The following is a 14123-nucleotide window of genomic DNA, read 5'->3' on the forward strand; positions in this document are numbered from 1 at the left end:
AGATACCTAATGGAATCTCCAATGACTTTATCAAAAGAGAAAATAGCTTAGCCTAAGGCCTGAGGAGAATCACAAATAAGGCAGAAGTTTCTTTAAAAGAAGAGAAAATGGCCAATTAGAACAACCACAGGCCCTCCCGCACACATCTCCAGTGTCCAGGAAACCAGAAGGCCTTTTCCCAGGGGAACCCCCCTCCCCAAGTCCCTGCAATTATCTGATGAGGCTGAGCCTAGACTCTCCCCATGTTTAGAGAAACAAATACTGAGAGAGATGCAGGGACCGGGAGACTCACAGCAAGCAGGTGGCTGAGTGACCACTGTGCTGTGGAGGGGCAGGGCTCACCTGGTACATGGTTGGTCCCACACATGTTGGTTAGTAGCAAATATTATGTATTAACACAGAAGGGTGGGTGGGGTCAAAGGTGGGGACGCTGCTCAGAAAACTGGGCACCAAGGATTTGACCAGTTTGTCTAATCCGTGATCCTGGGCAATCTGCACTGTACAGGTCCATATATATATATATTTGCCCTCTAAGGGTCAAGTTTATTTGAAATCCAGAGTGAGTGGTGCTGGGGCCACTTGGCGGGTTGGCAGCTGGGGCCCAGGGCTGGGCTGACTGGCCTCCATGTTCTGCTCAGGATGCCCCCAATGGGCGTTCAACTCTGAGTCTGGGCACAGGGTGGAGCCAGCTCCCTGGGACGCAGAGTCCTGGCTCCAGGAAGGGCAGGTGGAGAAGGTGAGGACAGTTCTCCCTGGGTGGGTCAGGGTCCAGAAGAACAGACTTGCTCAAAGCTCTGAGGATTTTTAGGGTTAAATTTTATAGAATCTAAATTGAGGTTATGTTTAGCAGTATTTCAGTGTATTTTCTCTACAGTACACTGTATGTTATTAAATATCATAAAAATATAGTAAAATCATAAGCATATGTAACATGAACAGAAAACTTTTAACACTGCGTCTAAATGGGGGTGAGGCGGTGCCCTCTCTGCCATGGCAGCTGACAAGCGTTGTGCCCCGGGATCTGGCACCACAGGCCTCACAGGAACTGGGGTGAGTTGCTCAAATGCTGCAGGTGGTTCTTCTGCCTCTTAAAGTTCAGTGAAAGCTGGGCCTGGATCTGGCTCTGGCTCTGGAGAGGCCACTAGGGTGGCGTTGCTCTTGAGGGTTTTCCTGATGTTCTTCTGGAGCTGGTTCTGTAGATGCAAGAAGAGGACATGTTACCACCCTCACTGCCTTTTGTGTGCCTTCCAAAGGCACACTCACCCACACCACCCCCGGAGGCCTCCTCCTCCTCCTGTCTCGGCCTCAGTGGGCTCAGGTGCTCCCGCTGAGGCACTGGGCCTGGTTTGGCAGGTAGGAGACTGCAAGTTGAGCTTTGTGGAAGCCAACAGCATCATCAGGCTGGGAAATTCTGGGGGTGCTGGTCCAGCCAGATGCCCAGGATGCAGGAGATGGCCCTGGGGAGAGAGATAGGTGAGCAGCAGAATGTGAGGCCTGCCTTTCCCTCCACACGGCCCTCCCAGAGCACCACTCAGGGAGCCTGGGGTGCTGGGCCTGCTGCTCCAGCCCATCCAAAGCCAGACCTACTCCTTGTCCAGCTTATCTGGCAGTCCTGGCAGAGATGGGCCTGGTCACCCAGGAATGGTTGGCAGAAAGCCCTCCTACCTGACAGCTCTGGATCAATGAGGGAACCACCTGTCCCCTTCTTCAGGGGAACCTGACATGCTCTCGCAGTGTCCCTGTTCCCTCCCATTAGGACTGAGAGGGCTGGTGTCCACCCTGTTCATGTCACTCATTGGCACGGAGTAGGTGCTTCAGGAATACTGACCAGTGAGCAAACGAACGAACCCCAGGGCCGTCCTATCACCTCAAACTTTGGCTCCTGCACCTACATGCTGCCTCATTCACTAGCTGTCCTGTGTGGTTCTTTGCCTCCCACTGAAACTCAGCTCCCACAGGGCGGGGTACCCCCAAGCTGCCACTGAGGAGGTTCTACAAGATTAGTGAGCAAGGTCCCGGAATAGGGGTGCAGACTGGGCTGGGATTAGGAGCGGAAGGCTATGAATTGTCTGAGGGGCTCTCTGTTCACTGACCTCCCCACTCGCCCACACCACCCATATACACTTGCACAGCTCTGTGACTCATGTCCTTTTTTCTAGGGAAGCCCTCCGACCTTGGCCTCTTGCAGAAATCCCACCATGAGTGGGATCCAGGATTTTGCCAGCACCTTGAATTCACAGTCCCCATACTCACCTCATGGATCTGACCCAAAACTGACTCACGTTTTTTGCTGAACAGAGGACCACCATCCTCGTCACAATATGGGAAGATGTAGCCATAGGTAGAGAAGGCCAGGTGGACATCACATCGGCTGTCCTGTGGACACTACGAGCCTGTGCTGCCTAGTGTGAATGAATCGCTCCCCACCAGAAGGAAAGGAAGCTCTGGAGTGCAGGCTTGGTGTCTGCTCTGAGCACTGGATTATGGTCAGGGCCTAGAGGTGTGTCTGTACCTGGCAGGGCTTCTAATGTATTTTCTGAGTGAATGAGCCCAAAGCAGCCCCATCTCAGATTGCTGGGTGACCCTGGAGCCCCACTGCTCACCCCTGGCATCTCTAACCTGGATTCACCTGGGACAGAGACCCCTAATAGTATCTCCAATCTCTTTGTAATATTAGAAAAGAGCTTAACCCAAGGCCCCAAAGAGAATCAGAAATTTGGCAGTGGCTTCTTCAACAGGAAGAGAAAATGACCAATTGGCTCAATCACAGCCCCTCCAGCAGACCTCTCCACTGTCTAGGCTCCCAGAGAAAACTTACCAGGGAGGACCCCAGCGAGCCCCTACAGTAGCCCTATGAGCTTGCTCCCAGGTTTACCGAGGGTTCAGAGGAACAAACACTCAGAGAGTTGCAGTGACCTGAAGGCAAACAGCCAACAGGTGGCCTGGTGAGCATGTGCTTTGGAGGGGGAGGGGCTCACCTGGTAAATAATTGGTCCCACAGCTGTTGGGTGGTAGCAAATGTTCTGTAGTAACAGACAGGAATGAAGGTGGGTTCCCTGCTCAAGTATTCAACCACTTTATCTAGCCAGTGTGCCAGGGCGATGTGCACCATACAGGTCTTTTTTATGTCTGCCTGTGAGGCTGAAGTTCACTGGTAACCCTGAGTAGGTGGTGCTGGGCCAGTTGGCTGGTTGGCAGCTGTTTCCCAGGGCTGGGCTGATCGGCCTCCATGTCCTGCTCAGAATGCTGCAATCAGAGGCTAGCCCTTGACCTTTGGCTGCCCAGCTCTGAGTCTGGGCACAGGCTGGAGCTGGCTCCAAGGGAAGCAGAGTCCTGGCTTCCACGTAGGGCAGGTCTCCAAGGCCAGAACCCTTCTCACTGAGAATGTTGGGCATCCTGAGGCCAAAACACATCTTCCATGATGCTCCAGCTCAACACTACCCTCCTGACCTTCCACTTACCAGAGCGTTCTGGCTATTGAACAGAGCAGTTAGGAGCTCCCAGTGAGAAACAACCCCCTTAGGTTCCAGGCTCTGAGTGCATTCGAACTCAAAACAGTTTCTCTTTGGTTTTCTCCAGGGTCTGTGTCTTTAGTTAACTGATCTGTTCACAGAAAAGCAGCTGTGTTCTTCTGAGGTTGGCCAAGGCAGGGTGAAGGGCAGGGAGAGAGGCAGGGCTAGAATGTGGAATTGGAATGTCCAAAGATGCAGATGGGGAAGAGCTTGATGTGAGAGGACCACTGGGCTGCCAGCTGGAAGAATGTCACGTCATTCGACTCTGTGCCATCAATGATGACTGGCAGCATTTTCTGCTGGTTCTTTGCCTTGCAAACCAGGTGACCGATGCCCTCAATGCACTGGCTTGTGGACTCCACATCCTTGTTCTTGGTTTTCTTGGGTGCCTTCTTTTTCATCTCATTGGTGACCACTGTCATGGACATGGTGGGTGTTGCTGTGGCCTCACCACTGCTGGGCAGCTTCTTCCCAACACCAGGGAAGAAGCACTTGAGTGTGCTTTTGGCGGTAGGTAGGTCTTTCTTCTCCACAATTCTCTTCATGTCTATTGGTTGGGCTGCTGTTCATTAATCCACCTGCAGCTCCACCATCTCTTCATGGACACTGGCTGGGGAGGACAGACCCCCACTCATTGACAGAGGGGAGAGTGTGTTGGGTGAGGCCTTCCTGGCAGGAAGAACACTGGAGCATGAGGGGTCCACATCATCTGAATCTCTTGACATGGCTGAAGATCGATCCACTCTTCCAACCTTCACTGCCCCCACTAAGGGAATGAGCTTCTGTGAGGACTTCTCGTTGGGGTGTTTCTGCTGCTCATTGAGCATGGCCTCTGCGATGGGCAGCAAGTAGACACAGTTGGCACCTACTCTGTGATTCTCGACAAAATGTCCTGTGTGTCCTGAAAGGTGTTCTGGGACTCCAGGTTGTTGAACATGTCCCACCAGTATAGGTCCTGGAAGAAGTTGCTGTAGCGACATTCCATGGAACCCAGGTATCTGGCCAGGTGGTGGGAACCCAGCAGGATGACCAGAAAACGCATGTAGTCGAGCTATTGGGGTGGTAGGTGGGAAAACTGCTATCAGAGCTTGCGAATTGCAGTTGCAATATCTCTGCATCCAGGAGATGATGATGCTAAATGCCTCCTGGACATCAACTGTGGAACAAGCGCACACCACGGGCCCCTGCAGGATGTCTGAAAGTAACTGGCCCTGCCAGTCCGAGGTGTTGACCAGGATGATGTTGTCAGGCAACTTGTCTTGGGAAATGAGGATGTTGTTTGGCCGGTCATTCAAGGGCTTCCTGAGGATCTGCTGCTGGTTTTGTAGGTCTGGACTGTCATTGTCCAGGCTGTTGAACCACTCATTCGGGGCTGTGTTGCAGCCCCGGTGGCCAGCCTGTTTCCCCTTGGACCTGCTGGAGGGGATGACTACAGACTTGGTGAAGCGCACTATGGATGGGAGCATCTTGGTGAACCAACCCCAGATGGAGGACTCTGCCTCCAGGCTGTCCTCCAGCTGCTTCCCAGGGGAGCGAATTCTGTGGGCCATTGAGTCAGAGCCACTATCACTTGACATGCTGTCAAAGTATCGCCTGAGCGTGGGCTTTGGGGTTCTGGGGACACTTACATAGTCCTCCATGTCTAGACTACTCTCTCTGGAGCTCTCCACAGTGTGATACCGAAAGTCCAGGGCCTTCTCTACTTTGGGGACATGCCTCACCAGGCCCTTTTGTGAGGATATGACGTCCTCTGACACTTGGGCCATGAGTATGCATGCCACAGCTTTCGGGTGGTAATTCTGTTGCCTGGTCATGCATCTCCTTCTTACTATCAGATTCCCTTCGTTATTCTCCTGATGTAGTCCCATTTGTTTATTTTCTCTTTAGTTTCCAATGCCCTAGCTGTATCAGTGTAGAAATTGCTTCGGCATATGTCTGAGATTTTGTTGCCTTTGGATTCTTCTGGTATTTTTATGGTTTCCCGTCATACATTTAAGTCCTTTATCCACTTTGAGTTTATTTTTGTGTATGGTGTAAGTTTGTGGTCTAGTTTCATTTTTTTCATGTATCTGTTCAATTTTCCCAACACCATTTATTGAAGAGACTATCTTGGCTCCATTGTATGTTCTTGCCTCCTTTGTCAAATATTAATTGAGCATATTGGTTCGGGCCGATTTCTGGGCTCTCTATTCTATTCCATTGATCTATATGTCTGTTCTTGTGCCAATACCAGGCAGTTTTGAGAACAGTGGCTTTGTAATACATCCTGATATCTGGTATTGTGATCCCACCTACTTTATTCTTTCTCAGGATTGCTGCAGCTATTTGGGGTCTCTTTTTATTCCAGATGAATTTTTGGAGATTTTGTTCTAGGTCTGTGAAATATGCTGTTGGTATTTTAATGGGAAGTGCGTTGAATTTATAGATTGCTTTGGGTAGTATGGACATTTTAATGATGTTGATTCTACCAATCCAAGAACATGGTATGTTCTTTCATCTGTTTATGTCTTCCTCTATCTCTTTTGTCAATGTCCTGTAGTTTTCTGAGTAGAGGTCTTTTACCTCTTTAGTTAAGTTTATTCCTAGGTATCTCAATTTTTTGGTGCGATGGTAAATGGGATTTTTTTTTTCAGTCTTTCTTTCTGTAAGTTCACTATTGGTGTATAGAAATGCCATAGATTTCTTGGCATTAATTTTGTATCCTGCTACATTGCCAAATTCATTTATTAAGTCTAATAGTTTTTTTTTTTATGGAGTCTTTAGGGTTTTTTATGTATAATATCATGTCATCTGCAAATAAGGACACTTTTACTTCTTCTTTTCCAATTTGGATGCCTTTTATTTCTTCTTCTTGTCTAGTTACAATGGCTAATACTTCTAGCACTATGTCAAACAGAATAAAAAGCTTCTGCACAGCAAAAGAAACCATCAATAAACCAGCAAGAAAACCCACTGCATGGGAGAACATATTTGCCAATGTTATCACCGATAAGGGTTTAATCTCCAACATTTATAGGGAACTCGTACAACTTAACAAAAGGAAGATAAACAATCCAATAAAAAAAATGGACAAAGGACCTAAATAGACACTTTTCAAAAGATGCAAATCAAAACAACAATGAGGTACCATCTCACACCTGTCAGAATGGCTATCATTAACAAATCAACAAACGACAAGTGCTGAAGAGGATGTGGAGAAAAAGGAATACTCGTGCACTGCTGGTGGGAATGCAGACTGGTGCAGCCACTATGGAAGACAGTATGGAGTTCCCTCAAAAAACAAAAATGGAACTCCCATTCGACCCCGTGATCCCACTTCAAGGAATATATCCCAAGAAAACAGAAACACCAATCAGAAAGGATATATGCAACCCTATGTTCATAGCAGCACAATTCACCGTAGCTAAGATCTGGAAACAGCCTTAGTGCCCATCAGTAGATAAATGGATTAGAAAATTGTGGTACATCTACACAATGGAATAGAATGCTGCTGTAAAAAAGAAGTAATTCTTACCATTTGCAACAACATGGACAGAACTGGACAGCATTATGCTAAGTGAAATAAGCCAGTCTGAGAAAGATAAATATCACATGATCTCACTCATTTGTGGAATATAAAGAACATCATGAACTGATGAACAAAAATACATATAGAGAAAAAGAAGCATCAAACAAACTGTCAAACTACAGTGGGAAGGCAGGGGAGGCTTTAGGGGGTAAGAGATCACCTGAAGGACTTGTATGCATGTGTATAAGCATAACCAGTGGACACAGACACGGGGGGGGGGGGAAGGACAGTGAGGGCATGTGCTGGGGGGTAGCGGGGGCTGGGGGGAGGTCAATGGGGAAAGGGAGACATAGGTACTACTATTTGTAATACTTTAAACAATAAAAATATGTTTCCACCCTTCAAAAAAAATGACTGAAGTTTAACCTGTGAAATTACTTTGGGTTTTATTACACCTATGGTTCTTAGGGTTGATATGGTGATTCAACAGAGCACAGATCAATGATATGTGTGAACTATTTGCTTCATAAAAATGTCCTGCCCTTGGGTCTGGATAGTGTGGTCAAATTCCTGGCCACTCCATTTCCAGGGCATCAAAGGCTCCTGGGTAGTCCAGCTGCTCATTCTGGCTCCGGGCATACCTGTGTAGTTAGAAAGAAGAAGTGATCAAGAGTGTACCATGACCACACCTCATTGGCAAACAGAAGGGAACCTGGGAGCAACTCAGGACTAGACCTCCTATGGCTTATGGAGGAAATGACCCCAGCACACTTTCCTAGTTGGAGGATATTCATAGCTAAAGGCGCTGTTGAAGCTGATTCCGGCCAGTGTTCACCCACCAGCAGGAGTCCATTAAGCATTGTGATAGGTGCTGGCAGCTAGACCCTACAAGAGCTTGCAATCTCATCTTCTGAACATGTGTCCCAGTCTTTATGAAGAGAGGGCATCTGCAATGCCCTAGGGCAGTGGTCAGCAAACCATGGCTCTCGAGCCACACGCGGCCCCTGGCCCCTTGAGTGTGGCTCTTCCACAAAATACCACGTGCGGACGCACACGTACAGTGAGATTGAAACTTTGTGGCCCATGCGCAGAAGTTGGTTTTCGGCATGGGCAAGTCTATTTTGAAGAAGTGGTGTTAGAAGAAGTGGAGGGTGTCAGTCGGGTGGCAGGAGACCTGGTGCAGGCACAGGCGGGCCGTAAGATATGCAACGCAGGGAAGGCGCGAGCGATTCATGCATGAGTTCAGTAAGCCAGTCAGTCAGCAGTCTCATGTGCAGTGGTTAGTGCTACTCGCGTCCGCAAATCGTGCGAGGTGACAAAAGTACCTACTCAAAGCATAAAGTTACCTGTATTTTTCCAACCAGCTACAAATCCTACAGGTATTTTTGTCATCAATTTAAGAATTGTAATTCTTTTGTGTTGGTGGCTTTATTATTATAAAATGAAACATTTTTTTAGGTGCCCTGTTTGACATGGCTACAAAGAAGAAGCAGAGAAAAACGGAAGACGAAACCCGTGAATTTAAAGTTGAATTTAAAGTTGAATGTACCTTCCTATATAGTTTAAGTAAAAAATTTGGCTCTCAAAAGAAATTTCAAATGTTGTACTGTTGATATTTGACTCTGTTGACTAATGAGTTTGCCAACCACTGCCCTAGGGAAACCCCTCCTTCTTGAACAGGCCAGTCATTACCCCACAAAGAGATATGTGTGGGGAGTAGAGTACAACCATCGTGTTCTGAGACTAGGAGCAGTGATCCTTTGCGTGGGTAATCTCTGTTCTCCTCTCCATCAGTTAATTCTCTTGTTTCGCTAACAATAATTAATGACCAGAGCATTCTACGAAAAAAGCAAGGCTGAGGACCAATTTGCTAATAGCAACCCCAGGTTCAAAAACCCACTGGGACAATGCCCCCTAGGTACCAGGAAAATTCCGGGTTTGTTTCTGAAGGAGTGATGCAGCTTCCAGTTCTGAGGTTCCCAGACTTTGGGATATTACCAGAAAAGTTGCACAGTGAATTCAGAGCACTAAGATGTAACTTCCAGATAACTCCCCAACCCCAACACACATACTATTATCCCCATAGTTTCATAAAATATTAGACTTTTAATACCAGAAAAGAGGGAAGGACACAGTCTCAATAAAGTACAATCCCTTGGAATTCATTAAATTCAGCTGTATGAGTAGTTTATCATATTATTCTTAATTTTCTCAGTCAGATGGTCTGATTTTCCTGAGTTTCTACAGACCGGTGGACAAATGTTTGAGAATCAGAGCACCACATGGCTCAGCAGAGATGCAAATGAAAAATCCAATGTGATTATTGAAGAGATGAACTAAAAGCTATCTACTTAGGAGAAAAGCTTGAGGAGCCAGAAACAGACAAATAGAGTGTTTGGGTTAAGAAAGCTTTTCTTGAATTCTTCCAGATTCCTCAAAGTGGTAGGGGATCTGTTAGCATTCATTGTTTATGTACTAAATTCCTGGTACATCAACAATGAGCTTTGTTAGTTTGTGGGATTATTTGGCACAAAGTCAACAGGAGGAAAGATTAATAATTAGCTTCCTATGTACAAATTACCTACCACATGGCTTGGTAGAATTTGAGTTTTAAGAATTCTGGGTAGAAAAATCTCCCTCAGTTCTGTAAGGAAGACCAAACCACAACTTTACCGTAATATTCTGGTGGCATGTTTGATTCAGAAAGGGGCATCCAGGTGAAATCACATTTGTTTTGTGAAGAAGAGAGAGAGAGACTTCATTTTGTACCAGGCTGAAGGTTTATGGCTGGTTAAGATGAAGTCAGTGGTGTCTGATTAACACCACTAGGTAAGCCTTCACTCTGGCAGGACCATCCTGTTGCCTGAATTGGTCTTAGTGAATTGTTAGCATATAATAATTTGAAGCTGAGAAGACCAACTAGCAGATTGAAGAATGCCCCGTAGGACCTGATGGTCAGAGCTGAGCTGAATAGAGCCAGGAATGGGAGGAAAATGGCAGCCAACCCTTTGGTGTCACTTCTTGTTCTTTGAGTGGTCAAGCAAGACTGTCTAAGTGACTATGGAAGGCAAATGGTTTCAGTAAGAGCTTCACATCCTCATGGTGGCTCAGGAGCATGAAACAGGAAATGACATATGCCAGAAACTGTCAACCTTACAGTTATAAGGGGTCTTGTACACACCAAATGAGCCTATAGGAGCAGATGAACCATCTGTAGTCATTCACTTATTCACTTAGCAAATCTATAGCTCAAATGATAGGTGCTAGATAAACAGTGGGAAGTGGGATGACAAGGTGAGTGGTCAGGAAGTCGGTGGGGCTCCCTGGGGAAGGATATTGAAGCTGAGATTTGTAGATCTGAGTTGGACCAGCATGTGGGGTTAGGAGAAAATTTTGTTAAAGAAGGGAAATACTAGAGTGTATTTACGTGTTCATGGGAGCTCTCTAGTGGACCGGGGCAGAGTAAATGTGCAGGAAGACTTATCGCTGAAGGAGTAGAGTCCCTGATAAGGTGTAGGAGGAGGGACTAGACTTTCACAGATCTAGGGATGCCGCTTCCATTGCAGCAGAGGAAAGCGGGAGGAGAGGCTACAGATGCTGGCGCCTTTGTAGACTGGCCATGGGAGCATCAGGGAGTTCCGAATTCGTGGATCGCCTTCATAGTAAAGCATGAGTCAAGGTTGTGGAAGTGGGAGATGTAAGAATGTTGAGGACTGAGGAACCTAGTCCTTGGGGTGGGAAGAGAGGAACACAGCATAATGACAGTGCAGTGCCAGGGTCCCACGGAAGGATACTGATCCTGAACTTATAGTGGCACTACTCTTGGTGATTTTGCTCCAGTAATTCTTGCTTTTAGATGCAGGTTCAGGGAAAGTGAATGGTAGGGGTCACTTAGGGTTTTGGGGTTGTCAAGAGAATGTGATAGAGGTTAGAAAGGGCAAGGGGGCTGAGGCCAGCCGTAAGAGAAGGATGTTTGTGGTGGACCATGGAGTCTAAAAGGGACAAAGAAGAAAATGAAGACAGGAGGGGAAAGGTGACAGAGGAAATGGTGGGGAACAGTGCATTAGAGGCGCATTGAACCAGAGGCCCTTTTTTCCAAAGGGCATTTAAGCAAGTGATCCATAGGTGCAGTCAGAGAGTAGGATTATCAATTCATGGTTTTGGAGACAGAGTTCTGGTGAACTTAAAATCCATGTGTGAGGAAGGAAATTCTGATACATTCATGGAACCTGAGGACATTATGCTGAGAGAAATAAACTAGACAAAGGACAACTGCTGAATGATTCCACTTACATGAGGTACTTAGCAAAGTCAAATTCACAGAGACAGTAGGTAGAATGGTGGCTTGCCAGGGGCTGGGGGAGGGAATGGGAAGTTATTTAATGGGGACAGATGATCAGTTTTGCAAGATGAAAGAGTTCTGGAGGTGGGTGGTGATGGTAGTTGTGAATGTGCTCCATGCCACTTACAAATGGTTAATGGTAAGTTTTATATGTTTATTTTACCACATTAAAAAAACAAAAACAAAAAAAATCAGGTGTGACCCCAGGGTGGGAGGCTGAGGAGAAGGGCCTCAGCTATGAGGTGGTGAAGGGCAATTCAGAGGTGGAGGTTCTGAGAGCTGGGGTGGAGAGGGGAGGCTATGATCCAGGGGCTTCAGTCTTCCAGGAGCAAGGGGCATGGTCGAGAGGCTGGCAGAAGACAGCCCGGAGGAGAGGAGAAGGTGGAATTGCCGACTGGGATGAGCATCAGGGGAGCAGATCTGACAAGATGGTGGGGGGCAGGGGAGATGCTTGGCGGTCTGGGTATTTTAGAGGAGGTGAGGAGCCTCCCACTCCACCTTGGCTCTGAGCTACACACATGGCAGAGAAGGAAGAGAGCTGGTTGAGAGGCAGCAGGAGAAGCACAGTGTTGGGGGAAAGCCACATTCCTGGTAAGGCAGGGAGGCAGAGGGAACTATCTAGAAGAGACAGACTATTGGACGTTGTAGGGGGCACAGGGAGGAAAGGGGTGGTGGCGGTGGTTGGAGAGTGACTGTTTCAACAGGGAACTTGATTTTGGGAGACTCACAGGGTGTCAGCCCCAGCCTCCTGCTGCTGAGGTGTGGATAGGGTTTGAGGCGTAAGGAGGTGCGCTGCAGTTCCTGGAAGCAGGGTATGTGATGGTGGTGCCTCTCCCACTCAGCTCAGATATGAACTTAGACATAACAGTTTCCCAGAGAGCCAACCCAGGAACTTCTTACCAACGCTGACTTGCTCATTTTATGGACAAAGAAACTGAGGTTAAGAGAGGAGAAATGATTTTCTCAAACCAACCTGGGACTGAAAATTCAGATTTCCTGTTTTCCACTTGGCTGTGGAATGTCAGTAGCTCAAGGGCCCCAATGGGGTACTGAAGAAGGATTGAGCAGCATGAGCTGCCCTACAATTTTAGTAGTAACGAAGGTGTGGCAGGGAAGCAATTCATGGAAGGGGGAAGGGCAGGAATGAGAGGGGAGATGAGTGAGAGGCCACAGGAGACCCAGGCTGGACCCAGGCCCTCTGATTGGCACTTGAAACTGTGGAGCAGGTCAGACAGGCACCCACCTTCCCTCTGCCTCCCTAGAAAGAGCAAAGGCCCTGTTCCATTCCCAGCACCAAGTCACTCTGACATAGAAGCAACCCTGTTCTGTTAATAACCGAGAAAGCCCAAGGCCTACCAGCAGAAGGCAGCTCCTTTCCCTGCAGTTGGAGATTTAAGAACCATGAAATGAAACATAAGGAAATCTCTCTGGGGGGATCTTCAGCAGTGGAGGAGGGTAGTTCGGACAGGGTACTTGGGAAATTTTATATTTATTGTTGGGCCACATCTGAGATAGATTGTTATAATTGTCTATGCCCTCCAGCTATAAGCAGATGCTGGGTTTCTTGCATTTGTGAAATGTCCTGGTCACTGGCAAGAAACATCCCTTGGTTTATATGTTTAATTCAGATCCTCCACAATTGACCGCATGGGTGGAGAGCCACGGGGAGTATGACATTTGGGAGACACCCTGAGCCCTGATCTCAGGGGTGAGCTGGACCAGGGCCTCCTCCTTCAGTCTGTCTTTACTACATTTGTTTTCTAAATCCATGCAAGTTTATCTGAAGAAATCTGGGGGAAGCTGCAGAGTCTTTTCAGAATACAGAGTTGGGGGAAGGTACCCTGGGTTCTCGGGTGCTCATCTGGCAAATACTAAGTATGCTGTGTACCCCCACATCCAGTGGCAATGCCTTTGTTCTAAGGGGATAGATACTTCCTGTCTCATCCCCTAGCATTGTGTTATGAGCTGAATCATTTCTGTCCCCCACCCCAATTCATAAGTTAAAGTCCTAACCCCTAGTAGCTCTGAATGTGACTGTATTTGGAGACGGGGTCTTTAAAGAGGTCATTAAAGTAAAATGAGGTCATTCAGGTGGGCCCTCATCGGATAAAACTGGTCCCCTTATAAGGAGAGGAGAATGGACACAGGCATGTACAGAGGGAAGACCCTGTGAGGACGCAGGGAGAAGAGGCCTCTCCAAGCCAAGGAGAGAAGACTCAGGAAAAAACAACCCTGACAACACCTTCATCCTGGACTCCCAGCCTCCACAATTGTGAGAAAATAAATTCCTGTTGTTCAAACTGTGAAATGTTGATATAATTGAAGCCATTTAAAAATAGAGCTAGGGAAGCCTTGCATGCATATCTTACTCCTCCAACCTTTGGAATGTTTGAACTTGGAAAAGTAATCTTTGGACTGGGCCAGACCAACATTGGGTTTCAAACAACTGTTTGCAAGTTACTAGGGAAGCAGGCATCCTGAGTACTGGACTGCAAATTAAAGGCATTCTTTAGATTTAGCATCACCATGTACAGCTAAAGAATAACAGCTTAATACCATCTTCAGAAATTGTTCCTTTATTCATGTAATTATCCCCCTTCCTTTTCCTCATATAGACCCCTTGCCTGCACTCCCAAATCAAAAGACTATTTGGGTTTGAAGAGGTTCAGGACAGGCCTCCTCAACATGTGCCACTTTGGTATGTAAATTATTTTGAGCTGAAGGTAATCAAGATCCTGCAGTTTCATGAAAAACGTTTACC

The 14123-nt window shown here is 47.2% G+C and overlaps 1 pseudogene; it reads right to left on the reverse strand.

The window, feature by feature from the left end:
* Window positions 1-420: 420 nt before the first annotated feature.
* LOC118672498 lies at window positions 421-5354 on the reverse strand (annotated as a pseudogene).
* Window positions 5355-14123: the final 8769 nt, after the last annotated feature.

This window comes from Myotis myotis, unplaced genomic scaffold (assembly GCF_014108235.1).
Source record: "Myotis myotis isolate mMyoMyo1 unplaced genomic scaffold, mMyoMyo1.p scaffold_m19_p_17, whole genome shotgun sequence".
In the NCBI taxonomy this organism is placed as follows: domain Eukaryota; kingdom Metazoa; phylum Chordata; class Mammalia; order Chiroptera; family Vespertilionidae; genus Myotis; species Myotis myotis.